We start from the raw sequence: 27242 nt of genomic DNA, 5'->3' as shown, positions 1-27242 counted from the left end.
GGTGAAATACGTTCTGTGGTCCCAGGGCGCTGATCCAAGCAAACGTTAAAGCTGCTTATGATGAGATATTGCAGCCAACAGTCCCAGGTGGTTAAATGTTTCAATTAGCATAATAAATGTTTCTGCTGGGAGAGGGGGAATGAAGAGGAATTTTCTGGTCAGTTAAATTTAACTGAAATAAAGCCCCTGCTAGAGGGCGAGTGCCCCTGAGGCCTTAGGCAGTGTCCAAGCTCCAAGCGCTCCGGTTAAACCCCTCGTGCCTCCAGCAGCTCTCCTGGGGCAGTTGAAGGCTGTCACATCCCTGTTTGCATCCTTCCACGTCTGTCCTCAGAAAAGCCACTACCCGTGCGTTTACCTCCGAGTCTTCGTAACCTTTTGAATTCTCAAGCAGACGTTCCTCTAAGGCTTTCCTGATTTCTGTTTCTCTCTTTTACTCCATACCCCCTCACAATCCTCTCTCAGCCCATGTGAGCTGCCTCTTCTCTTTGACTTGCTGCTCTCCAGGATGGCTGAAGGGTCTTCCCCTGCCTGTACCTAACGCTCCCCCTGGGGACGCACCTCCTGCCCGCAGAGCCGCAGGAGTTACACTTATTTACTCTGTGCAGGTTCAAAGAACAGGACACGAAGGCCAGCAGCCAGCATGGGGGTTGGAAAAATCAACAGGCTCATTAAAAAAAAAGCTAATATAGTTTGCAACTGTTTACCTACACTGTCTCCTTGAAGGTGGAGAGTTTGTGATGAGCAGCAGGACATGGGTGTCTGGTAGGCTGGATGTCTTCCCAGGACCATCCTGTCTTCGCTTGTCTCCTCCTGGAACTGTTTTTGAGTTTAACCAAACTTTGCATCCTCTTTTATTTATTTACTTTATTGTTTTTATTAGTCCGTAGGAAAGGCAGGAAGGCATCTAGGAGCAGAGTCCTATAAATAGGACTTCGTGTTTCACATACTTCAGCAAAAAGTTCATTACAAACAGCTTCTCTGCAAAAGTTAATAACTCTGCAGGAGGGGAGAAAGACGCTATAGAGGATGCACATGCCTTTTGTTGCCGTAGGTGTATTTTGTCCCCGTACGGTAGTGTGGGTTTTGGCAGCCCTGTGGTGCTCTGCTTGCTGGTTAAGGGTCAAACCAGGCGGAGGTGGAGAAGGAAAGGATCATCCGAGGTGTCTCCTTGGTGGTGGTGTGTTCATTTTCCCCCTCTTTCCTTCCCTTGTGCCTGCAGGGATCGTTCCCCTGAGCCGCTGGAGGTGTCCCTGGAGGTGGTTGGGAGAGTCACTGCACTGCTGGGAGGGAACAAAAGGGCTGTTTGCTCTGCCAGGTCAGTGCCTCCGTTTGACCTTGTTTGGCTGCGTGTCTCTTCCCTGCAAACATGGGGTGCCCCCCCTGAACCTCCTCTTCCCACCCCTGCCCACACGCAGTTTGCGTGCAGACACAGAGCTGGAATCGCTATTTTTTATCCTTTCACTCCTATAAAATGTTCTCCCTTGTTCTTGGAAGACTTCTTTTGTGCCCTGAAGATACAATGGTTCAGACCCAGTGCCAGCACTTTGGGTCGAGGACTGTTGCTAGTCATCACGGAACAACTACCCGGCACTGGGATAAATCCTCCGGGTGTCTTACAAGAGCCCTCAGTGCAGGCAAGCTCAGGAGTGCGCAAAACTCCTCCTGCTTCTTGGCTGACTGGCTGAAGCTGATATAGAAACTGATGAAAAGCCCTGGGAATAAATCAAATGTATTTTCTGCAGCGCTGTATCCAGGCTTAATCTTAAAAAAGCCAAATTTCCATAAATAATACCCTATTTGCAAAATTAAAATCTGATCCTTTCCCCTTGTTCTCCTTCATTTGGAAAAGCATTTCAAATCTTGAGTTCCTTGTAATATTTTCCTTATTATCTTCTTCAGTGCTTTGTTGCTATTGTTGCTTGTTTTCTTTCTTTTTATTTTAAGGTTTCAAGCATTTAATGATGTGTTTTGTAAGGGTTTTTTTTTTGATGCGCACTGGCAATGGTGCTGCAGGACAAGCGTAGAGCCTCTGACACTGCCTGGAGTTTAACAATAATAAACTTTTCCGTGTTGCAACTTCCTGGCTTGTTTGGAAACTGGGTCAGCACCACTGGCCCTGGTGGCATCCTGGGGACAATCTTGGGGCTGGGAGGCTTTCCACCCACTCCTATCTCACCCTCTTCTATGCGTCTGTCTTCCCCCAGCTACATCCAAGAGCAAGAGATTCCACCTCAGATGTTGGAGCCTCCTGGAGCCCCAGTGAACCCCAAGGGATTCGTCAATGGTTGCAGTGACCTGGTGGCAGTTCTGGCCGTAGCATGAAATGAATAGTGACATAAACCGGCCAGAGCCAAAAGAAGGGAAAGCAGAGCCCGTGAACCTCAGCACCGCTCCGCTGCTGCTCTCGGGGCTGGCACAGTGATTGTGTTTGCTTTGGCAGTCCTTTAGCCAAGCTACCACCAAACACGATGAAAATCTTAGCGGGTGGGAAACCGCTCAGGGTTCAGCCACAGTGTGAAAGGCTGAAGACTTTCCCCATATCCAGACTGGTAAATAATGTATGATCTCTCTCTTATATGCTTGCGCAACCCCTACCATGATAAATATCAGCCAAGGGAAATGAAAGTGGAAAGAAACATTATCTTTCTCAGTAATGCAAGCATTTACAATCTGTGTTACGATCCTTCTGCTCTCAGGAGTGAGCGGTAGTTGGGAGGGTGTTTCTATTAGCAGACTAGAGCGTAACAAATCATGAGCTGCGACTTTCCAGTGCCGCATAAAAGCGGTCTTAAAACCATATAAAGGAAAGAAAAAAAATGCATACAGAGATTATTTCCTTTTTTTAATCTCTCCAAAGGAAATTACTTATTTCCAGGTTCCTGAGAATCAGATATTGAGGACTGTATTTTCCAATGGCATAAAACTAAGCACTGTGCATCTAACGCAGGGATCTTGCCTTCAGTGCTTAAGTATGGGACTTGATGCCTGGAGAACTTGGCCCAAGCGCAGAGATGTGCTGAAAATATTTTGTTTCAAAAGAGCTTGCATGTGCTATTTAAAACTAACTTGTAACATAGGTTTCTCTGTTTGCATCAGCTGAAGCATTTAGAAACTTTCCAGAGAAGTCTGCGGAAAAGAGAGCTCGTGTGCATTTTATCCGGGCTGCATCTGAATCCTTCATTCTTCTTCGGGCTGCGCATCAGGATTCACCAAAGCATGCTCCATTGGAAGACAGGGAATAAGGATCCTGCACCTCCTGCTGTCCAGGTAAGCTTTGCCACCGCAGGGAAATAAGCGCGGTGAAGAGTGGCGGCATCCCAGCCTCCCGTCAGTGGTCTGATCTACTGCTGTGGCTCTACAGAGCTTCCAAGGGAGTTTGCAGTACAGGAACTTCACCTGTACCAAAAGATTTTGTATCCTTGTGTGGTAGACATGTGAATTCCCTATGTCCTGAAAAAAATATTAATTTTCTTTCTATGAGAGCTCGTTTGGTGTATAGAGAAGGGAAAACACAATTAAGTGGTGCAGCCAGGGTGGTGTAGGTGGGTGTCCAGTAATGCTCCGGGGCATGTAGTCCACAAGCAGGTGGGTGTTGTGGGAGTATAAGCAAAAGCTGTAATTGTAGAGAAAGGTTGGGGTTTTGTACCTCCTTTATGCTTAGAGGACTGATTTCTAGTCTTGGCACATTGGTTTGTGAGCAGAGCTTGGATGCGAAAGCGGACGCAGATGCTATGCTGAGTCTCTGCAACAGCTCAGCTCTAGGGAGGAGAAAGGCTTCTCCCAGGTCATCAGGAGTGTGTCAGCTCAGTCCTCAGACAGACACGGGCTGCTGCTTTGTGGGCTGCGCAGGGGTGTCAGCTCGTGACTCCATCAGTCCTCTCTGCAGCGTGACGGTGCTCCCTGGGGTCGGCTCCGGGTCCAGCCTGTCACTGCCCAGGCAGAGAGATCGGAGAACGGGACTGTGCCTTAACAGTGCTACGTGCTGTAGGCACTGTCTGTATTCCCAGCATTGAACTCCAATAAGTTAAGCATTTAACTTATTGGGGGTTGAATTTCGGTCAAGAAGAGATGAAGTGTTACAATTCACTGTGAGGTTTTAGTTTTGAATACATTTTGGGTTTGGTGCTTGCAGTCCCTTAACAATCTGCAAGATGAATAAAAGGCAATGTCTGTCTCACCCTGAATTCACTCTCTTGGGGTCAGAACCAGATCTGGGGAGGCTGTGGGGAATAGTGTTTTTCCTCTCTCCTCTGTTCATGTCCCTTCTAAAAGGGAATAGAATGACGCTTTCTCCAGGCTGCTGCACTCGATGCATCCCACCTGTATACATAACCCTCTTCTTCCACTGATAAGCTGTCAAAGTTCATGTTTAACCACAATATTTAACTTCATTTTAGGAACCTCAGATCAAGAGGGGCTGGGGCATCCCCATCACCTTTTGAGCAAGATTTGAGCTCTCTGCTAGAAATCCTCTGACGTTGCCCTGCTTCTTCCTACCTTAATTTTGCCAGTGTTAGTTGTTTGGGATGAGACAAGGATTGTTTGGGAAGCTTCACAGATCATCACAAGGTACTTTGATTAGTGAAGCCTGTCTTTTTTCACGGCTGTACAACCCACCTGTCTGGGGTCAGAAATCTTTCCTCCTTTCTTGCACGGATGGTCTGTCGGTGTTGGGAAGCTGTGGCTGTGTCTATCAGACAGCAGATGACAGGTTGAGTAGACAGAGCTCCTCTTTCTCCTCCAGTTATTGTTTTTTTTGCTTTGTTTTTTAAGGTCCATATTGATGGCATATTTTGAGAGGAGTCAACACAAAGTAATGAGGGGAATTTATGAAACTTAGGTGATCCCCTAGACATACACATGGAAGATTCTTTTACAGACAAGGGGAGCCCTGTATGCATGCCAAGCCTGGATACCACTCACCAGGCTTTGTGCAACAGCACGTCTATTTTACAACCCCCTTCCTAGTTCGGAAAACAGACTTGATAATCTTTTCTTACCCTGCAGGGGTCTGGGGGATTAATTACTGAAGGTGGCAAGGCGCTCTGATGCAGTAAAAAAAGACTGAAGAACCGTCTAGACCAGGGTGGAAGAGGGAGCTGAACCCCGAGCTGAAATCTTAATAGGTGTTGATGCTCTCTGGGAAGTTAAACCTTTGTCCTATTGCTCCAACACAGCACCTCTGCCCCAGCTGGGCAATCCTCCCCCTGAGCAGCAGTAGGGTTTGATGCACATGTTCCTCCCCGTTTCCATGAGTTAATAAAGCAAATGTGTTGCTCACGGTTGGTTATTTATTATTGGTCTCAGCATGAGCTCAGCCTCCTGGCAGTGTTAGCTCAGAGAAACAATGATCATATAAACGGGGCTGACTTGTAGGTCGGTGGCTGCCCCTCGGTGATAGGAACAGCGGATCAGAGAGAACCACATCGCCCTTCTCACACTGGGTATAAACTACAGAGTTTTAGATAAACTTTATTTTGGGAAATATCAGACTCTCAGTGTGACTGCCTACCACTTTAAGATATATTTCCATCTGTGACTGCAAGAAAATGAAAGGAGAATTTGAACGCAGTGTCCCTCAGCGGACCAGGGAATTGGGAAGTTTAATTGTTTCTGTGCCGCTTGGTGAAAAAAAACACCCAGTTTTATAATTTTTAATTTGTCATTCATAACAGCCTGACTCAACATATCGTGTTGCTCATTGTTTTTAACTCAAAAGTCTTTTTGATATTAAAATAGAAACCTTCTGTAAAACACATTGATCTGGAAGTGAGTAGCCTGCTCGTGGCAGGGGACGGTCAGTCCTCAGCAGAGCCAAGGTTTCAGTCACCTCAATTCTTGTCTCTCAAAGTGAAGTTAGTTATCTGTAGGACAGCAGAAGAAAAAGATTTGTTTCAATTTTGTTTTGATTAAATCCTTCATTAAGGAAAACAACCTTTTTCCCTATTATCTACTCTCCAAAACCACCTGGAGCTGTACAAGAAAATGGTAATATTGTAGTTTCAGTTCCTACAGAAGAGTTCATCTGAAAGATGTGCACTCTCCACCGAACCTGTTCATGCAAAGAGCGGGCAAAAAGGCTCATGAACCCTTATGTCAGTTTTCAGTCTCTGCTTTTCCTACTGTGGTAGAGTCTGGATCCTGAAAAAGGACTTTATATGTATTATCTGCGATCTATATTTAGGCTCCATTTAATTATATAAGTGACTGCTTAGTGTCCCAGCCTGATGCAGACCCGGCCTTGAATCAGATGCAATCAGTCCGTTTTTCTGGTATTCCAGCTTTCTACGGCTCTCCATAAACCTACCAGCACACTTCTCTTGTTTCTCTGGGAGGTGGCTGGTCAGGCCTTTATGGAAAGCAAGGTTTGCTTTAGGTTATTTGTGTGTTTGCGTAAGCCAGGAGAAAGAGGAAAGCCCAGCTGCCACGCAGGGTTGGGAAAAGAGATCTGTGAGTTGCAAGCCCGCCTGGCAACGTCTGCTGGAGAAGAAACCACTCTTAATCATCTCCTTGGTTCTCCCGTTAGCATGGCTTAACCTTGGCAGTCTTCATCCTCTCCGTTAACTCTGGTGGCTCCGTGTCTTTGGCTCTCTTTGCCTGAGACTGTAATGGTTCTTAGTCAAGGCCAGGTAGGTGCCCATAGTTGCCAAATGGGATGGGACGGCACCATGCTGGAACAGCCCTTTCTTTGGGGTGCCTCAGAGAGGTGCTCCATCGTAGGGTGGTGGCCACCACCCAGGGAAGCAGTAAAACGCCCTCAGCAAAGACAATCGGAAATTTATGCTTCTTGAATACAGTTAGAAAGAAAATCTGTCAGCATGTGACAAGGGTTATTTTTAATAATCTAAAATCTTATTGCTTCTGGAACATCTGCTCTTTCACAGAGCAAACAAATTGGTTTTAATTTCATTGCCATGAATTCAGGGAAATAAATTCGAAAAGCTTGAAAACCAGTATCAGTTAGGATAACGATATTATCCATTTTACATCTATAACAGCTCATAAAAGGAAAACTGCATGAAACATAAAGCAGATAGATATGTCTCAAATCTCAGCCCATTGAAATATTTGCAGCTAATGCCTCCTCCAAACAGTAAATAACATTTCAGCCGACTTTTAACTTTGCCAAGGAAAGTAGTGTTATCAAGTGCCATTTCTTTTTGAGATGGTGCAAGATGAAGTTACTCAGGGATGTTCCTTGCCTACATAGAGGCAAATACATTCCTATTGTATTTTAATTAATTCTGAATCTATGCTGAGGAGAAATAGACAATGGTATTGTTATTAAAATTCATGCTTAATAATCAGTAGAGGTTGTACAGTCTCTGAGAACAGCAAGTTAAAGGACTCATAACTTTGATTATTAGTGGGGTTATCTAACTCTTGCTATCATTTAACTCCTTCCTAAGTATTTAAGTGGAGAGAAAAGTTGTGATCATAAAGAGAAATGGTTATGTTGAGATCTTAAAGAGGTTGTGATCCTTCTCAAAGGCTACGTGAGGCCAGCCATTAATTATGAATGCTTATTGGTTATAATAGATTGTCTGCTATAAAATATTTTTAACTGAACTTCATCAGGGAAGTTTTAACACATATAGAAGCGATCGACCCTTTTAAAATGCTGCATTTTTTTATCTCTCATGGTATCTGTATTTAAAGCTAAGCAAAATGACTAATGAAGTTAAGAAACTCAAGAAGATCAAAGTAATAAAGTTTTGTTAATTTCCTTCGAGACAAAGCTACACATTAGAGCGGAGAGATTCTTCCCTGTAACTTTTTGTTGCATTTTAAAACTCTAATTGTTTCCTCAGGACAGTCTTCCATTGTATTTTGCCATAAATTAATTTGCTGAAATATCAAGAACCTAAAAAAATCTCTAGGACAAAACCTATCGTATATTCTTCTTAAACTATGTACTTTTTAAGAACCAAAGTAACACCCTATTTCTCCCTAATAAAACGCAGCACAGGCTGTTTGGTTTAATAGAATCCTCTGCTGGCTTTAGAGTACACAAAAATCTATGTTCATAGAAAGAGGGGGATAAATCTTGGGATTTTTGTTTAGCATTTGTACTTCTGGTCTTTGCCACTCTGAGCTGCCTCTGTCTCTTCTTTTTGTGATTTAAATATCCAGCAAAGAGTCTTATAGGGTAAACTTCAAGTGAATTTCTTAAAATCAGCCTTCCCAAGTGTCTTTTTGTGCCCCCATCCATTTTGAGGGAATTCTGGAAGGTACGGAGGGCCAGGGATGTTGAACCTTGGTAGCGCAGATGCCTCATGTTCACAGGCAGTGATAACTGCGTGGTTACGATACAAAGCAATTTGGCTGCAGTTTTTAATCTATCTTTAACTGGAGTTCTTAACGCTTCCAGTGCCAGGTTATTCCTAGAGCCATACTCATTGCTCTACCTTGTCTAATATTGCACTTGGCTACAGATCTGTGTGGATCTTTAGCTCTGTAGCCTAGAGGCACACATCTGACAAATTTCTGTAGAATTATTTTTCCCTTTGATATTTCAGAAAGATCTCGTAGGATGAAAATGTTGCATCAATATTTTTAAGGGTTATTTAGAGACCGAAGTGTTTGGACATGTTGGGCACCTATTTGCATGTGTAGGTGCCTAAATATCTGAGAAAAACGACCATCTGGTGTCTCTGGACTCAGATCCTCAGAAAAATCTGTAGACTGCAGAAATGAAGGGAGTTAGGCACATATATATCCTTCAATGATTTGTTCAACTCTTAATGTCTCTATCTCTCTGCTGTCTGAGTGTGTTTTACAGATAACATTATGGAAGAGTAGCAGGAAAAACCTCCATGTGTGTTATACAAGTATCCTGCCTACATTTGAGCCCTTTACAAAAGAAATAATTGCTTACCTGGTGCCTGAACAGTATTGCCAATTACCTCAAAGTCAATGAAGTTCTGAAATCATTTTGATCTACGTCAAGCTGCTTCTCCTGTTTAAGGATTATTTTTCCTTCCATCCTTTTCTAATAGAATTTCAGATTTGGTCTTTTAATTTATGTGTAGCTCCTGGTTTGGCTATAAGACAGGGTTCAGCCTCAATGTGCTGGAATACAAACCATTCTGATGCTAAAAAACTGAACCCAATCCTGCTTTATGCATGCGTTTAATTACTCTAAAAGGCAGAAATGTTAATACCCCAATGTAGGACATTTCCTGGTCTGTGCGTCGTGTCCCGGGGCAAAGCAATACAAAATCCTGTAATTCAGAGCAAGTTACTATATTTTGTGAGATTTGAGCCGCAGATCTCTCCGAGATCTGAGCAACTCCCAGTGGCTGACTGCTAGCGTTTTGGATATGTTTATGTTTGGTCACTAGATCAAAGGGACCCTGAGAAATGCTGGCAAACCCCCTTTCCTAAACCGAGGAGTTGTTCCAGCTTACGGAGGGAGTCTGGGGGAGGGAGTCAGTAAAATTATTCAACAGTGGCTTTTTAAATCTAGGACAATGTATTGATTCTGAACCTGTTACGTGACCATTTTCCTGCAGTGTTGGCAGTATTTGCTGCCAAAATTAATTAGATACTCATTGATGCTGGGCCAATTCCTTGACTTGCGGGTTGTCAGTCAGGTAGAAATCCAAATGTTCGCCCACTCTCTAAACCATACCCTTTCTGACACCATCAGAAGCACATGATACATCTTGTGGATCATGTGGAAGAAAATCAAATATTCTCTCCTTTTCACTCTAGTGATAAAAAAAAAAAAAAGCCTTATGATTCTCAACTGTGTAATCGTTTCCTGTAAAATAAATTACTTTATCTGTCTTAATACTGTCATACTTCTCTCCTCCAGTGATCTACTTCTTCCATCTGTGTGCATAACTGTAATCTTTTCTACACCTACTCTATGTACTCTCAAGTGTCAAAATCTAGCCTCAATCATTCCTGTCATTAATCTCTTGTTCCTGATGGTTTAGCGGGCAAAACAGTGCGTTCTTCAGACCTCTCTGGATAGTTTCTGGGCTCACTTCGCAGAGTTTACGTGAGCTATCAGAAATATGACATGACTGAGTTTTATTTTGGTATTTGTCCCCTGACATTTTCTACATATTATTCTTGAAAAGACTGGGAATTTTTATTGCTGCGTGTGTCTTTCCATCAAATCTGCTGCTGCAGCTCAGCGGAACTCCAGGAGATATCCACATTAACCGAATCCTATGGAAGTTGACTTGCTCTTTCTTATTGAGTAATTCTGCATGACTCACACTTTGTTCTCTGACATAATTTTTTACACTCATTTGCAGAATATTGTTCAGACAATTGAGCTTACTTACCCAAATCACTGTCTTTTGTAGTGAGACAGTGCAATCACTTTCCCCTTTCACAAAGCTGTTGCAAGAACAATGGAGTGACCCATAAATTATGACCATCTTGTTTTCCTGTAAAATAGGGATTAAACTTGGCTAAACGAAATAACCGCAGGAAAAAAAAAGAAACCCTCTTGGAAGCTGTGCTTCTTCATAGTTTAATGTGGCAACGTGCTTCTCCTGCTGAGCCATGACCCACTTTGCTCACAAAATGCTCTCGTTATCTTCCCCCAAACACGAGACTGTCAGAGCCTCAGGAATTCCTCAACTCGGGATCTGAAGTGTCAATCACTAATGAACGGTCCTGCAATGGTTTCCTTGTGAATCAGGCTGTTGGGCACTGTGCTGCTTGTTGTGTCTCGTGTAAATATCTCCTCTTCTCCTACAGTTGCTGTTTGTACAATCTCTCGTGGCTGCTCCAGATCCCAGACCACCTTCAGCATCCACCTCAGATTTAGAACTAGATAAATTTTGCCATCTCATGAGAGATTTTGATACTCTCTTTTTGGACTGAGTTTTTTATGAGCTTAATTAAAATGTTTTGCTCTGCTAGTTCGAAACATTTCTCTCTCTCTCTTTTTTTTTTTTCCCCTTTCCTTTTCATCATTGAAAAGGAAGCCTTTTCCTCTACGCAATACATTATGTGCATCAAAATTTGGTAGGATGCCTGCTCATGGAGAACAGCAGGCAGGAGATTAAGTGTGAACAGCCATGGGAATGACGTACAACACGTGGGACCTTTGGTAATTATCCAGTCTACATTATGTAAGACATAAAAATACGTAGCTCTGATAAAACATATAAGTAGGCAGAAGCAAAATGATGGCTGATGGCAAAGATATAGAATAGACCCTTAACTGTATGTTCGTATCTTTTGGCTCTTCAACAAATATCTAAAATCCACTTGTTTAATTCAAGCTTGTTACATAGAAAAGACTTTTCTTTAAAAGGTGTTTTGATGAAAGGAGAAATGTTCACAGCACAAATATCCACAGCTAAGGATTATTTACCAATGCGTTGCCGCAGGGATTGGCTGCAAAAGGAAACCTGTGCTGGTCTAACTCTGCTCCCATTGCAGTCAGGGGTAAACTTGTGACGCGTGTCAGAAGACAGAAGGGTAAGCTGTGGACTTTCAAAAATCCTCCCACTCTCAATGTGTGTTATTTTATGTCCAAATGAGGCAGGCACTTTTACTTCCAGAGGGGTGAAGTCATCAGAGTAGACCAAACTTACAGCTAGGAGATCAAGTTACATGCAGAGCAGATCATTTAGTAATTAAAAAATAGGACATTTCTGTCCTACCATCAATGGATGTTGAGTTAGACTACACCAGTACAGTAAATGGAATAGGACAAGTCTGCAAAAACCCCAAGATGTAGCTATTTCCACTGCCACAATTTTGGTTGAACTTTCTTTTTTAATTATCTATATTTTTCAGGGAGTAGAAATATTGCATAATAATGTATCATTGTTTTTAAAAATATGTCTCTCCGTAATCAAAAAATTTTGCAGGGGTGGCAGAGTGAAGGTCAAGGTATTTACAGACCATGTGCTTAACAATACAGTCCAAAAAAAATCAGTCTTTAATTAGTACTTGTGACTTCTTTTTGCATTATGTTTTGCCTCCTTACGGTATGGCTTTTCTTGGACTTACAGAACTCATCCTTGCATATAGAAAGCAGCTGTCTGCACTGTATCTTCGAGGAATAAAAGGCTGTAATCAACTGTACTTGGGTTAATAAATATTTTATTACTCACAGTTTCAGATATTCTCCTGGGGAGTTTCAGCAGCTATATTTTCTGAAAAAAAATGCCTGATTCAAGGATGAAAATTGTCTTCCAAGTTACAAGGAAGAAGCACAACCCAATGCTGTCCTTCCTCAAGAAATCCCCAAGCAACTGCTGAAGTTCCAGGTGTTGCCACGTGTTTTCCTCTCACTGTGGTAGGTGAACTTCTACCCATCGCCACATATTTTATTGAGACAACTTCATTTGTGAGAAATAAATTACATCTAATAAGCAAGTCCTCTCTGAGCCTGCAGGAGCCTCAGCATCTTCCGTGGCAGCAGAGCCAAATGATGACATCACATCAAGGAATAATACAGAGCTCCTTGATCGGGATGCAACTCTGCAGCAGTGTGATGGAGGGATGATAACCAGATCCACCCTGTTCCTGCTATTCTGGGCTTACCAGGATCAGCTGTAAGGGGGGGAGAAAGGGTACAGGAGGAAGGGGGCAGGGATTAGATGAAGAACTTCTTCCTAGCACCATCCAGGGCCACCTTGACCCTCAAGAAAAATAATTAATCCAGCACCTAGCTGGATGGGTTAAAAAATCTGGTGTGATATGCCTCAAAAATAGGAGGGGAGTGGACTGGGGTTTAACTCAAACTACACTCTCCACTGGAGTTCATTTATCAATAGTGGGTCAGGCGCTGCTTGCCTTCCTCCTTTCCAGTTGTTTCTTACTCTACGATGGAGTTTATTGACTACTTTGGGGCTACTCATACTCTTGAGTGTGAACTGTTGCAAGTAAGAATGAGAGAATCACACCCTAATCTCTGTCTCAGATCTCATTGTCCATCCTCTAAAATTTTGATGCCAACTGATCAGAGGGAAAAAATGAATTGTGTCAAAAATCTTGGGCTTAGCTAAAAGACTAAAAATTGGGATTTATTTTTACCAGAAATTTATGAAACTACCTCTCGAAAAGCTGCAGATTCACATTTTTGACACACAATCTTTTGACATATAGTTATGTGAAACATCTAATAGGAAACTTTATCCATTTACACCTTCCAGAAGGCAGTAACTTCAGGAGTTAAGGTGGGATTATTTTTAGTATGTATTCAAGTTTATTCATGCTGAAAGGTGGTACTTATCTTTTATAATTTTAGAGTAGTAATTTGAATAAAAACATGAGTATGGTTCCATTTTAACTGCCATGTGACACTTGTGAGCTGGCTAAAACCTCTCCCAAGATGCAAAATTCTCAGCATTTTTTCTCTACAACATCTCAGCAGTCACACAACACCTGTGTATGTTTGGGCCTATGCCTGTAAATACACAAAATATGAATAACCCTCTATATGTTAAGAGAATATTATACCACAAAAAATGAAATTATCAATTGGCCAGAAGAAAGCAAAATTTTCTGTGTTCTTTGTAGGAGAAATCTTGTTGAAGTTCGATTTCCCTCTTGAGTGAAAATTCTGTATTAAACTGTCACCAGAGAACTCGTTAGATAAAAATCTGTGGCTGAGTGTTTTCCCTAGAGCTGGGTAAATATTTCTGTTAGCCAAGAAACTGAGCCCTTTTTCAGTCCATACACTATTTGTTCAGAGGTTGCAATTTTCTCATGTTTTGGGGTCACTCTTCAGATAAGCCCTCTGCTGTTGTTTCTGCTCTCCAGTGGAATAGTGAAAAAACAAGGGGGCTGCAAAAACAGCGTGTGATTTTTGGTGGAAGGAGTTCAACCGTTTGGCCAAGAGGATATACTCGGGGATTTGGCTGGGACAGCCTAACATGAAGGCAACAGCAAAAGGTCAGCAAAATGTATTTTGGAAAATTTTCTTTTTCCTGAGTTTGATTTACAAGAAGTGGAATATAAACCTCTTATTTAGAGATAACTGTGGGTCTGACACTGGAAAAATCTATGCAGTAAAAATAATGAGTGAGTCACGATGATAATAAGGCTGTAGTTACGCAATACAAGTTATCCTTATTTCCTTTGGAGGCAATGCACGTTGTAGATTTTGATGTTCAAGATAATCTGGGTTGTTCCTGCTTTGCGGACTGTATTATACTTCAGCGCAGTACCATCTTGTAGAAGAAAATATACCAATATTGGCAGAATAATGACTGTCAGAGTCTCTTTCACAAGCAAACATATTCATAATACTACATTCATTGACAACTGTTTTCAATTCAATTCAAAGATGAATTTTACAATGTATTTCTTCTCCTAATCTATATTTCTATTCAGGACATTTTGAAAGTCTTTTCCACCTCGTGAGTCCTAATGAACCAGCCCTGTGTTTGCCCGTTTCCTCGACAATAAACTCTCCTAAATTCCACATAATGTTTGGTGGATGAAATTGTGTAGCTGCTGTGGATCAGTGGAAAGAAGATTCACAGCAATTCCTTGTGACGTGACCAAATCACAGGAACCAGAAAGTTGAGGGACCCGTATTTGTGTTTGACTTTCCCCTTGAAGCAGCCGAGAGGTTTAATAGATGATGACTGTGGGCACACTCTATTTTCTTAGACCATTAACCATGTGTGGTGTCAGGGCAGAGCTGCCTGCTCCGACAGAGGAGGTTGGACATAAGGTCTGCTCAGCTTCTTCTCAAGGGTTTTACCTGACTCTTCGGTGGTGTCGCAGCTCCTGTGTGTGACTTCAGGGCTTTCCTACAGCTGGTCTGACTCCCAGTAGATGACAGCAAGAACGGGTGTCTCCTTCAGTACCAGTAACCCACGCAACAGCCCTTGCTCCAGCTGGGACAGCCCGGCTGAGCCTTTGGAGTCAGGATGGGCGGAGAGGAGATCTAAAGTTCCTTTAGATGTGCTGCTAACTTTCATGGCAAAAGTGCGTATCTTTTCAAAATCCCGCGCCTGAATGAAATATTTCCATGACTTGTTGATGGAGCTAGTTCCACAAGACTGTAAAGAGATTTCAGACTGAAAGATCTCTCGTAATTCACTGGGATGAGATTGAGCAACGTACATGGATGCAAAGAAAACTGAAGTAAATCCTCTTTCTCTCAGTTATAGGTATATTCTCTTGAGTCTGGAATTTTCGTAGTGAGAAGAAGCTGCAAGAGATGCTCCCTCCCTCTTCGCATTGCCGCTGAGTAAGTAATAAACTTCGGGAAAACTGCTATTTAAAGAAAGGAACATTTTTATGCCTGCAGCTCCAAGAGATCATGTGGGAGTTGCTGTGCTTCTCTTACGCTAATTTCCATGTTGTTATTTAGATTGTGGTTAATGTCCTTAACTCCAAGGAAGTTACTGTTTTATATTTACCGTGTATTGTTTAATTCCTTATCTTCAACTTCTTAGGAAACTGGAGAGGTTCCTTACTGCAAAGGTCATAAAGACATTCCTGAGGAGTCAATTCAGGTAACATGCTTAATTTTTTTTTGCTTCAGTTTGGTGTTTTTACAGCTAAATATTTCCCCTGACATATCTGTCGGCCCAAAAGTCCATGTGAGCTCCCCCAGGACAGTGTCAAATGTGGAGCCTCCAGGACTTCCCACGGCTCCTGTCCTGCCCTGGCTCCTGCTTCAGGTCAGCAACATGCAGAGTTGAACAGAGCCTCCATCTAACTCTTTTTAGAAGCATTTATCACCAGGCTCAGGAGATGCTGGTCTGGATGCTGCCAGCTTCGTTACCATCTCTGACAGCCTCAGGCCTTCGGCTCATTTGAAGAGTGGCCACTTGGGCAGGTTGTACCTGGAGGTGTCAGTACGCAGCCCTCCAAGTACAGCAGAGAAGTGATTTATCAAGGATGCTTGGACAAACACAAAAATCACCTCTGTGCACTGCTTCTTCATCCCTGCTGCAAAGGCAGGACAAGTACTCCCCGGCTACAGAGAGAAGTCAGGCTGGATGTCTTCAGCTGCTTTGGAAGTACCCACAGGTGTACGGTAGGATCCTTGAGTTGTTAATTCTCTGCCTCTCTTGATGTGAAAACCAGGTGGTTTTTATTGTGCTTGCCTTCCTGGGGAAGGTGTCTGTGCAATCCCTCCTGCCCCTTCACTCTTCAAAGACGCATTTTTATTTTCAGACAGAAAGCTTGTTAAACACGAAGGTCCATATACTGCAGTCTCTAGCACTGGTCCTCACTCACCGCAAGGGTTTGTGTACATCAAGAGCCAGAGAAACATCCCAGTTCTACGAACAGCTATATTTTTGATTCCTCCTCAAGGGCTTCTCTTCTATTCAGCCATCTCCTCCCCCCTCCGTGGCTGTGCCCCTTGCTGAAAGCCCCGCAGCCCTGCCTGACCTGCAGCGTGGCTCCTCCAGCACTGCAGAGCTAAGCAGCAACCTAAGCTCTCTTTATTTACCCCTCGTCCCTCCTCGTTTTGCTAAGCTGGTCATTGAATTTGTAATTGATAAATTGAGGCTATCTCCTTTCTTCCCTTTCCATCTGTACCCTTTCCTTCCCTCAAGGCCCGCGGTACTGTTCCTGCATCCCTGTTCACAGCAGTTGCTCTGCTCCTACTGCTCATCTCTGCATTCCGTTTCTCTGCATTTCTGAAACGGAGTTTCGAGAGGAATCGCGTAAATCCAGAGAAACACCAGCACGAATCAGACCCATTAGCTCCCCGAGGTTTCGTTCTTTTCTTTGACTTCTCTTTAAATATATTCGGTGCCAAGTGACACGGTGAGACAGATTTAAAAAGTCAGTATCAACCCCTCCCGGCCAAAGCCCTGGTGCAGCGTATGAATTACCTACACACAGGCTCCCGTCTGCCCCTCTGCTCCGTGCTGCTGACAATTATAAGTCTGCCAGGAGTGAAAGCAAGGCAGGGACTTGGCCTTGACCCTGTTACAAAAGTCTTAATACAAAAACTCATGTTATTGTCCTGGGTGGGCTCCAAGCACTGGGCAATCAGCAGGAACTGCTGGCAGAAGATGGATGGTGGCTCGCAGCCTTTGGAGAATTACATTAGATATTGCTTTGTTTTTGAGCTTCAAGAAAGCAAGAGAACAGCCCAACTTCTGGTTTTGCAGTGAAAGATATTGGAAGCTTCTGGCAGCGGCGCCAAGATGTTTCTAAATTGACTCTTCCCCCCTCTGCCTTTTATGTCTCGTGAGAAATAAATTGCTATAGAATCATAGAATCACCAGGTTGGAAAGGACCCACCAGATCGAGTCCAATAGTAATAATAACAATAACAATAATAATAATAAAATAAATATAATAATAATCATCATCCTTAATAATATAATTTGTATGTGAATTAACATACAGCGGCTATAGAGATCTGAAAGGCCTTTATGAGGCTTATTCCATGTACAACGTGCTAGTAAATAATTTAATTAGTGGGAAACATTAATAGTAAGTGTGTGCAAAGATTATTAGCTAGGATCTTGTTGCAGGCTCGATGACAGCCCTAGGGAGCCCAGCTTGGGCTGGTATGGGATGAAGGACCATAGTGGACAGTGGGTCAGAACTTTCCTTGGATACTCTGGGTCCTGCTCCTTAATCTGGTGTCTGGTATGTCTGACGCAGCTCCAGCTTTCCAAGTTCAAGGTGAAAAGTGATTTTTATCGGTCTTTATAGCAGCATCCGTGCTCCTTGACAGGGCTGACTTGCAAGGCTGGCCTGAATGGCCAATTCACACGGTTTGGTTTGTCCAAGGGTGGCCTGGCCGGGTCATGGGATGGTCCGGGTTGAAGGGGAGGGGGACTCTGTGGTTTGGACTGGCTTCATCGCCTGGTTTTACAGGAACAACTTGCCTGTGACTCACCCAATGCTGCGGGAGCTCGGGTCCTGCTGGGGCTGCTGAGGGGTTGGGGGGCACTTGGTTCCTTGGGATCTCCCCCAACTCACAGCCTCACCGATCCCCTCTTGCCTTGAGGCCGTGCCTGAATCTGGACACAAAGGGGATGTCATGGGGAAGAGAGGAAAGCAGCAAAGCTACTCTTCTGTCATCCATTTCATGCAGAGATTTTGCTTTCCCCTCTAAAGGACCCCAAAGCCTCAGAAGTCATAGAGGGAAACAGAACTGTTTGCAGTATTCATGACTCTTAGATAAATGAGGAAAAATGGGGGGAGAAAACTGCTCTTGTTTTTGTTTTTTTTTCTTTTTAAATCTCTGTATCTGGCTTTATATATATAATCCATCAAGAGGTATCTCACCAACAACATTATTTAAGCTGAAATAGGAGACTCACTATTAGTCTTGAAAATTCATAAGATAAACAGATTTTGACGTTTAATTTGTTGTAGTCAGCGGAAGAAAAAATTACTGAGCAAACATTGAGCAGAAAATATTTAAGCAAAGGAGAAATCGGTGTTCTTTGCATGAGATCTTATACCAGGACCATATATTTTGCATGTTCTGTTTATTTTTTTATTGGGTAAGATGAAGTGCGCAGTTTGTATTGTTTGCTTGGGGAATAATTTAAACATAGCTAAGGATGGAGCATCTGTCGAACAACTCTTTGGTCAGTAAACAGTACAAGATATATTTTTATTAAACAAACCCCAACCCTCTCCCTTTACATCCCTGCTGCTGAAAACAGTAGGCACATGAATTATCTTCAGCAGAAGGCACTGAGTTTAGCTGTGCGGGAAGAAATGGTTGCTTTGTTTGAGAGCTACACATGCATTTAAATGATTTGCACTGAGGAAAAAAAAAAGAAATTAGGGGCAGAGCTGAAGCAGCTTAGCTCCAGGAAAATGGTAATGGATGTCAAATAAGTGAATGCCTGAGGTACCATCCTCCAAAAGAAAGCAAAAGTGGCATTGGGTTGGTGGATAACAGGTTTTCCATACCCTGGGCCCACCGTTTCACCGAGCTGATGTTGGCAAACCAGTGATGTTGATACAGAAAGGGCTGATGCGTCTCCGTGGGAGTGGTGCCATGCACTGCTGTCTGCTGAAAGCCATGAATGGTTAATGCAAACAGAGGCAATGCAGAACCAGGTATTCCCTGAGGGGGACACATGGAAAAAGCTCGGGAAACACAAGGTAGTATAAAAGGGCAGTTTTGAGCCTTTGGGACTTTGTCCCCTGCGACTGACAGTGCTCAGACCTACCTTCACCTGCCCTGGCCTCCAGCACGGCTCCTTCTTGTGCCAGTAAACACGCTGGCCTCAATATCTGTGATAAATCAAATATTGTGCTTATCATTTTGAAAACCTCTTCTTCAAAATCTGCTAATTGTTGAGAAACCATTAAAAAAATAGCTAAGTCTGGTAGAGGTGAACACACTGCTTCTGTATATATTTATATTTAATTCTAATAGCTTCTGTTAGAAAACCACACTCATGAGTGTTATTCAAGTGAATGCATGGCATAGCCCGTGGAGAAGTTTTGCCTGTCTTTCCATGTTTTGTTCTCCTTCCCTCCACTGATTCACCTGCAGCTCTCACCTACTTCTGGCCTGCAGTGATGAGACCCCAGGGTGAGCTGGGGCTACCGGGCAAATAATAAATGTAACAAGAAGACATAGTCAAAAGATATTTAAACATACAGCAGAGCTATTTTGGTTATTTCTAACAATACGTGTGGAAATCTCAAGTTTGGGTACCAATTAATTAATTATGCTCTTCATTTGGTCTAATGGGAATCATGGTACAAACAAGGGAGATGAGGCTGGGACTGAGCAGTCTTTGTTGGGAACCAAATACGGAACAGCAGATGCTAGAGATTTTGCTGAGAGATCGGATTCAATTAACTCTCCTGCGTTGTGAGTGCTGTAAATGTGGGAGCTGGGTGGGCCAGACTGAAAAAAGAGAGGCGGCAGATGGGACGAGGAGATGATTAATAGAAATATAAGCAAGCAGCTTTGTCTTATCTCCTGCTGTTTGTTTTGAAATATGGGGGCTGAAGATGGAAGAGGCAGGAGGTGAAGGTCAAGATGACTGAGCAACGTGAGATAAAACCCAAGATGACAACCTTGGAACGTGATGTTGCGAGGATCATCTCTGGTTGTGGGGGTATTCTGCCTCTCTGCAGTTACATATCATGTGTTGGCCTTCAGAAGCACTTCACTGTCCGTGTGGCTTATAAAGCTGGAATGCGAGGCAGCAAAAAAAACCTGTAAAAAATAAAAGAGAGAAGGCAACAAAAAAAGAAAAGAAAAATAAAATTTAAAAAGCGATAAACAGGAATGTAGTCTCCAACTCCCTGGAGCAGGCTGAGAAAGAGGGACAGGAAAAGAGGAGTTGCAGCAGAAAAGCGTTTAACAGACATCCAGACAGGCATAATGATAGAGACTTTTAAATTAGTGAGAAACTGTGAGGGCAAGTCTGTGCAATAAAAAGCTGAGGGTAGGGAACCGCAGGGATAGTGTGCACTAAATGACACCATTTACCACTCTGCTTGTTATCACTCATTATACTACATTATGCCGTAAATCCTATTACATGCTGCTTATGCAAATCTGGCCTCTGCACCGTCAGGTCCAACGTGCAAAGAGGGGGAAAAAAAACATTCCCTGCCCCAAGGAGTTTATGATGGAGAGTAAGGAGTATCTCGATGAAAAATTACATCATCGGTTCTGTGTTGGAGGGTGCAGACGACAGTGACCAGTGGACAGACAGGCTGTTTCTTGGAGTTCACAGCTTTGTAACAAGAGCATATTATATATGTATAAGGTAGAAAAGGCTGCGGGCTGAGTGCATTGCAAAGACAACCTTGGGAGGTATAGGTGTTTCTGTTTGTTGAGGTGGAATGATTGGTTTTATTTGTATAGAGAGGCTGGAGGCTTTATTTGATGTTAGATTTTGGTGGGCTACAAATCTTCATCCGTTCTAACTCAGAGACAAATCCTATGTGGTTTAGCGGTGCTTGTGGCTTTCATTTAAAACTTGACAAGCCTCTGTGACCACTTTTGCTTTGACATCGTGGCTTCTTCCAAGGAAGAACCCGAAAATTCAGCAGGTGATAAATGCCAGAACAGAGAAGGATTCAGGCAAAGTCTTGTGATCAAACAGCTCCATGAAGCCTTGTATAATACATGGGCAGCCTGAGACTTAGGGAGAAGCAGAAGTCAACATGCAGCGATGGTCAGGAGGAGACTGCAGTCAGCCCAGCCCACCCGAGGGTTATCCTCCAGTAGAAAGTCACAGATTCCTTTAAAGAGGGAATGGAGAAGGACCCAGTTAATGTAACAGGGTAAACAGCCAACGTCCCAGGTCTCAGCGAAGAATACAAGATGTGCAAGAAACGAGCCCCAAGGAGGTTAAACTGAATTTAGGATAAAGAAGAGACTTTTGTTTGCAGCCCTTGGTAGGAGGAAGCTTGAAGGCATGTAGTTGGTTTAAAGGAAAAATTGTTTGGATTAGCTGGCAGGGAGCATCATTTGCTAGGCTTTAATGGGGATGTATTTGATTATAGCAGGAAAGTAAATTCTCTGTGAAGGATTGATTGCTACCAGGAGCTGGCTCATAGATACAGAGGGATGCATCCCAAGCCTGATGTGCCCTTAACTCCCTCAAATAGCTCTATAAAGCACAAAATTGCCCAGAGATGCCCAAGATGGAGGAAGTTCTTTCTAAATTCATCTGCTGTGGTAAGCGGGGGTTGGGTACTCTCTGCAAGAATGGCAGAGTGAGATATAAAGCTTAACAAATTTCAGGGTATAAATTAAATGGCACAAAGCCTTGTCATGCTCCTCCATGCATAAATTTATGTTTAATTCATACACTTAATTGAACAAATTCAGGAATGCGTAGCTGTGCAAGACTATGCTGCCCTTGCAGGGACTCCTCACTACAATCTCCTGGAGGAAAATCTGAGCCTGAGGCTTTACTGTTTGTATGCTAAAATATACACTGGAGTCAGCCACTGAATGGGTGAGAGAACTGGGTAAATATTTCAGGGTAAAAGACTTTGATTGGAAATTCATGCCAGCCCCACAGGGCCTGGCCCAAAGAAAACGCTCACTCAAGAGATAAAGGCTGAGGCCAGACTAAAACCCTGTGCTTATTTCATTCAGAAGGGAATTGCTCTGACTCAGTTTCCCCAGTTAGTCAGGATTAATTGGTTTTATTTTGAAGAATGACACTTATTCTGTAGAACTTGTCCTAATCCATTTATTTCCATATAGTCCCCATCAGCTGGAGAAGTATTCTCCTTTGTTTCATTACATTTGAGAGTAGAGGAGAATTTTCCTCTCTCAACCGGCAGCTTAACAATTTTAGCTGGTGAAAAATACTGTCCGGCAGGGTTAAGTCATTCCACACAGATGGCTTTGACTTTGCTATGACAATTATTAATTTACATGAATTTCGAAATATGTTTTATGCTGATAAAGCTTCTTAAAGCGTTTCCTCTAAAGCTGTATTAAAGAAAGCGATGCTTATACATAAGTACTTGGGAATACTTAATGTGCCATGGCTTTTGCTATAAATATTCACCAGTTCATTATTTTCACTAAATTTCACAAGTGGGTAGATATTGATTATTTTACCAGTTACATGAGAAGAGTCTTGGGTACTTGCAGATTTGTGTTCTTGAATAAGGCTGCCACACAATCTGCTGCTTCAAGCCTGGCCAAGTGGGCAATCATTTTCCTAGATTTCCTACCTTCTGTTTCCTCTTGAGTTTTCGTATTTTTCCGCTTTAATGTTAGGAATTAATTTGCAGCCTGCATAAGGCAATTTACTGACAGGGTTGCCCCAGAACTCTCTCTCCCCCTAACTCCAGAGAGGGGTTTTGATACCAGGGAAGAACCTTAAACAGTGTGAGGTTTGCAGGGTAATGTGGCTCCTGGCGGCTGGAGGACGGTTGAACTGCCCCATAGCAAATCCCTCTTCTATGGGATAAACCAGATTTAATGGTTCCACCTGCATTCTGGAGCAACCTCTCACGCAGTTTGCCCAAATAGTCCTTGTTTATTGTTGTCTCTGACTCCTCGCTTAAAACAGATGAACCGCTGGTCGAGCATCTGCAGTGAGTTGTGGCTTTGGGGTGTTTGACCACACAGTTACACATTACTTAAATATTCTGAGTGCTAATTGATTCCTTGCTAACAGGCCCAATAAAGCGACTGAAGAGCTGTCACCTTGGCATCTCTTAGGCACCTTGGAGCAAATGTAGCACTCTCGGCTGCTAATGAAACCGCTGTCGGCTGAAGGACGTTGTGCACGCTGCACTGGTGATGTGCCATCAGCTGTGGGGCATTTCTGTTTGCCGCTTTGCTTTCTGTCATTTTTCACACAGAAATAATTTCCAGGGTCTCCTGTTCTGTTATAAAAGTGTATAAAGTAATTTTTCTCTGACAAAAACAGACCCAGTGCAATGCACTGTTTTCTCACCTCCTCTGGGGTTCACAGACATCCTGGCTGTGACCTCCAGTTAAGCCTGAAATTTCAGAGAGGAATATTTCCCTTATTTCTGAATGTCAGAAGGAAGATTGTAATTAGAGACAAACCAAGGTTTATCACCATGGGGAATATTATAAGAAATCAGAGAGTATCATTCCTCTATGATAAACGACTCTTAGCAATGATAAAATAATATTTAATAGCACCAGAGGTTATTGGCTGCTGCTGTCGCAGAAGTCTGGAGCTTTGGAGGACTAGAAAAGCTTGATCTGCGTTTTCACCTTCTTAAGGGAAAAAGAGAAAAAAGTAAAATGTGTGATTCGTTATTTAAAGTAAGATAGTGGGTAGGACGTGAAGGAGGATGACTCTCCTACCTTCAAATGGAAATATGTCCAAAGACCCATCTGGAATGTCTGAAAGAGCAGGCAGAGCTGATACAGCTGAGTTGCAGCTTTGTGCACTCATTTCCACTGCAACACCTTTGCTCTGCTCTGAAATCACTTTCATGTAACTGAGCTCCGTTCAGTTTCGGAACTGGGTTGGGCTGAACGGAGGGAAATTAATTTTAGTAGGGAGCAGAAGGACTCAATGCTTGTGGCGTTGATAATTCACATCCTGGATGTTTTGCCATGAATTATCAGTGGAGACAAGCCCGGGGGATCTGTCTCTGATTATCTGCATCGGGCAGCTCTGCATTACCCTAATGTTGTGCTGACTTCATCTGGATTGCTTGTGCAGGTGGAGTGCGTTACCACACAGCCCAGCGCGGCCAAAGGCGGGCGAGCTCAGATCAGCTCCAGGTGCTTGGTGAAATCCAGGAAAGTTGCCTAGTCTGGTACGAAACTGCAACAGAGGAGACAGGAATGGCAGCATTTGCTCATGATGGATAAGCTCTAATTTATTTCTGCTGTAAGAGGTTTTGGAGAGAAGGTTACCCTATAAATAACATTTAAATTGTAATTCTGTTAAATACCATTCTCCTGTAGGGGAAAAAAAGAATTGCAGCCTTGTTTCATTGTTCCAGGTAATCAGTAACACACCCGCAGGTCCAATGCTGTGATTTAATTTATACAGTATGTCTGTATTTATGTATATGTATGTATGCATATGTGTGTATATATACACTATATATATGTTTATCAGGAGAAAGATAATTCACGGAGCAATGCTTGGTCCATGTAAGATCTTCACAGGTCCATCAGAGCCACAGACAGCCATCCCCAGTACCTGCTGCAAGGTGGTCCCTGTGCCCAGCCCGGTGGGACAGTCCATGGCATCCTCAGGGATGTGTTGTCATGTGTCCTCATGGCATTTTCTTTTAAGAGGGATTTCTTCTGGCTTTTAAGGAATGAAGAGCCGCTCTCTTCTCAATAAGACACAGGCAAGAAGTGACTGAAATTGGACATTAGAGACACCAGTGTGGAGAGGAAAGGGGACAACCCCGGCTGTGTGTCCCTGTTTCCAGGACGAGGTGGCAGCTCAGCCCGCACCGTGTCCGTGTGGTGATAGCAGCACGTGAGGCTGCGTGCCTGCTGTGTGATGCGGCGCACGAAGTGAATGAATTGCAGTCTGAACCTCTTCCTAGAAAGCCTCAAATATGATTTTGGTCTGATACCGAGCAGAAGAAAAATGGACAGATGACTTCCCATCCCATCTCCATGATTTATTCTGATTTTCTTCGCTAAGGGCATGGGTTAAATTAAAAATAGGGGCCACTGCTGACAGATAGTGTGGCATGTGCTGCTCAGGGACTGCTGTTTCCCAGAACTGCCTGTCATTTGTATTGTCTTTGCACTGGTGATGTATATGGCTTCATTACTAAGTGGCTGACCTTTACCAAGCAGCTTGTCAGAAGCATAAGTTTCAGCTTGATGGCTGCTGGCTCTGAGAGTTACCTGGTGACTTGCTGGGAGAAAGGCGAGCTGCAAACACAGCCCTTGGGACTCTTCCTCCTTATTTTTTGGGGGGTGTAGCTGAGTGACTGCAAATTTTTCTCTGATGATGCTCCAGAGTGACAAACAGCAGTTGTTTCTTTCGAATGTGTAATTATTGATGCATTAGCTGGCTCTTAGATACACCCAGCAAATGGATGAGATGTTGGGTTGTTTCAAAGGATTAATTTTTTATAGAAATTTAGGACTTGATGCCGTCGTATTGATTTTGAGAACTGCCCATTGGGACAAACTTTTTACAATAGTTATTCAACTAAACACCTTTGCTCTCCTTCAGTAGCACTGATACTCAAATACAACTTCTGAATAACAAATAAAACTATATCTGCTATTGCGAGACAATAGGAATTTAGCAAGTGGGCCTGTCTCAGTCCGGAGGGATGTGTCAGCCAGCAAAAGGCTAACTTGATGTCTCAGATCCAGGCTTCTTGTCTTAAACAAGGAGAAATACGAACGGTGAACCAGGAGGCAAGGAGTTTGTAATTTAAAAGAAACTCAGAAAGTAAAAATAAAAGGCGTATTTGTTTAAGTCTGCCTTCAACAGCTCAGTAGACAGGTTAAAAACTTTCCTGTCTTTGAGCGGTTGCTGGAGCAGGGTGCGAGCTTGCAGCAGTTCCATCAAAAGCAGCAGCATCACCTGTTTTACAAGTGGGTGTGTTGCAAAGGCCGTCTGGAAAAACTGTTCTGAGGGGTATAATTTGGAGGTGTTTGGCCAGGATGACTACCTGGGGTAACGCGGTGCAGGTTTAGTGATGATTCACAAGGAAACCCAGCTCGTCCCAGAGGTGGCTACAAGGAACAGGGTCCCCACCACCTGGGGCGGGTTGGCTTCGTTACCAGCGCTCACCTCAGCACCTCTGCAGGTCTTGGCTAAGGCAGAAGGTAAGTCTGCAGGGGTCATCTCCCCTAGGAGGTTTTGGCAGCTGTAGCACACGGTGCCTTGCAGCAAAGCAGGTCTATCTGCTTTCCCGAGCCTAAGGCTGCGTCTTGGAATAGACACAATCGATGAATACTGTTTTGCCCATCCTCTCAGAGCCAGAGACATTGAAGGGCTGGATGGAGATCTCATGAATGCCAGGGACTTGCTCAGCGCCTCTGATGGAAGCCTACCCACTGCTAGGAGGACACAAAAGCACAGGTAATGTGATATGACAAAGGTCAACTATGGATATGTTGAACGGCAATGGTAAAAAATTCCCCTCCCAAGCGATCTAAAAACCTTCAGAGGGAAACCAAGGAATTACTGGTACTAAGAGGAGGTGCTTGCAAAGATGAAACAAGTGAGTTGTCCTGCTCCAGGGAGTCAGAGAAACTTCAGGTTGGGTCATATTTGCTTTTTGTCCACTGAGGAAGTCTGAGATGGAGCCTCCATGGAGGCTGGGAAAGACTTCCATAAGTCTCAGCAATGTGCCTGCACACAGGGCGAGGGGTCAAGCGCCCTGCTTCACTGCAGTTGTCTGATGAGAAGACTAACACCGTGGGTTGGAAGTTACCTTAATTGCTAGTTCATTTGGCTTAAAAGTGCATTCCTGCCTCTCTGGAGTGCTGCTGCAGATGAGAGAGACTCGCTGAGGAGTAAAGTGAGGAGGTTTTGGTTCAGCAGGTCCCATTATTGCCATGTTAGAAGCCTGGAAAATCACAGGTTGCGGAAGCAAACCGGCTTAACCTTAACTACAGATGTGCTGCCATAATTATGGTTGCTGTTTATGTGCTGAGCCAAGTCTGTTGTGTGACTTTTTTTCCTTGGCTGGAATTAATGAACGAATTCAGCAGCCCCATTGACTGAGCAAATCAGCAGTCAGTTAAGTGCATCCTGTCAGCAGAAGGTGATGTTAATACTAGGTCAGTGGTCGCTCACTAATTAAAATAAACATTTATTATTTGGTTTTGGGACTCTTTCCAGGAGGGAAAATACAATGCAGAAAGGCTTTCAGAGCTGATTGCCTTC

At 43.4% G+C, this 27242-nt stretch overlaps 1 long non-coding RNA gene across 7 annotated transcripts in view; it reads left to right on the top strand.

Annotated features, from left to right (window-relative positions):
• The window catches only part of LOC128853599 (uncharacterized), a 37218-nt gene that overhangs the window by 1769 nt on the left and 8207 nt on the right, over positions 1 to 27242 (top strand). For 2 of the 7 annotated variants that reach the window (XR_008452228.1, XR_008452224.1), the window contains 8 exons: positions 1220 to 1315; positions 2205 to 2549; positions 3097 to 3267; positions 12095 to 12277; positions 12377 to 12536; positions 13747 to 13878; positions 15102 to 15187; positions 15396 to 24735. This is a non-coding gene — a long non-coding RNA (uncharacterized LOC128853599). Of the gene's footprint in view, positions 1 to 1219; positions 1316 to 2204; positions 2550 to 3096; positions 3268 to 10948; positions 11078 to 12094; positions 12278 to 12369; positions 12537 to 13746; positions 13879 to 15101; positions 15188 to 15395; positions 24736 to 27242 lie in introns of those variants that run through there. The other 5 variants (XR_008452226.1, XR_008452225.1, XR_008452227.1 and 2 more) reach the window with 5 other exon arrangements.

Source organism: Cuculus canorus, chromosome 14 (genome assembly GCF_017976375.1).
Source record: "Cuculus canorus isolate bCucCan1 chromosome 14, bCucCan1.pri, whole genome shotgun sequence".
Classification (NCBI taxonomy): Eukaryota; Metazoa; Chordata; class Aves; order Cuculiformes; family Cuculidae; genus Cuculus; species Cuculus canorus.
This window is presented reverse-complemented; position numbering and strand designations above follow the sequence as displayed.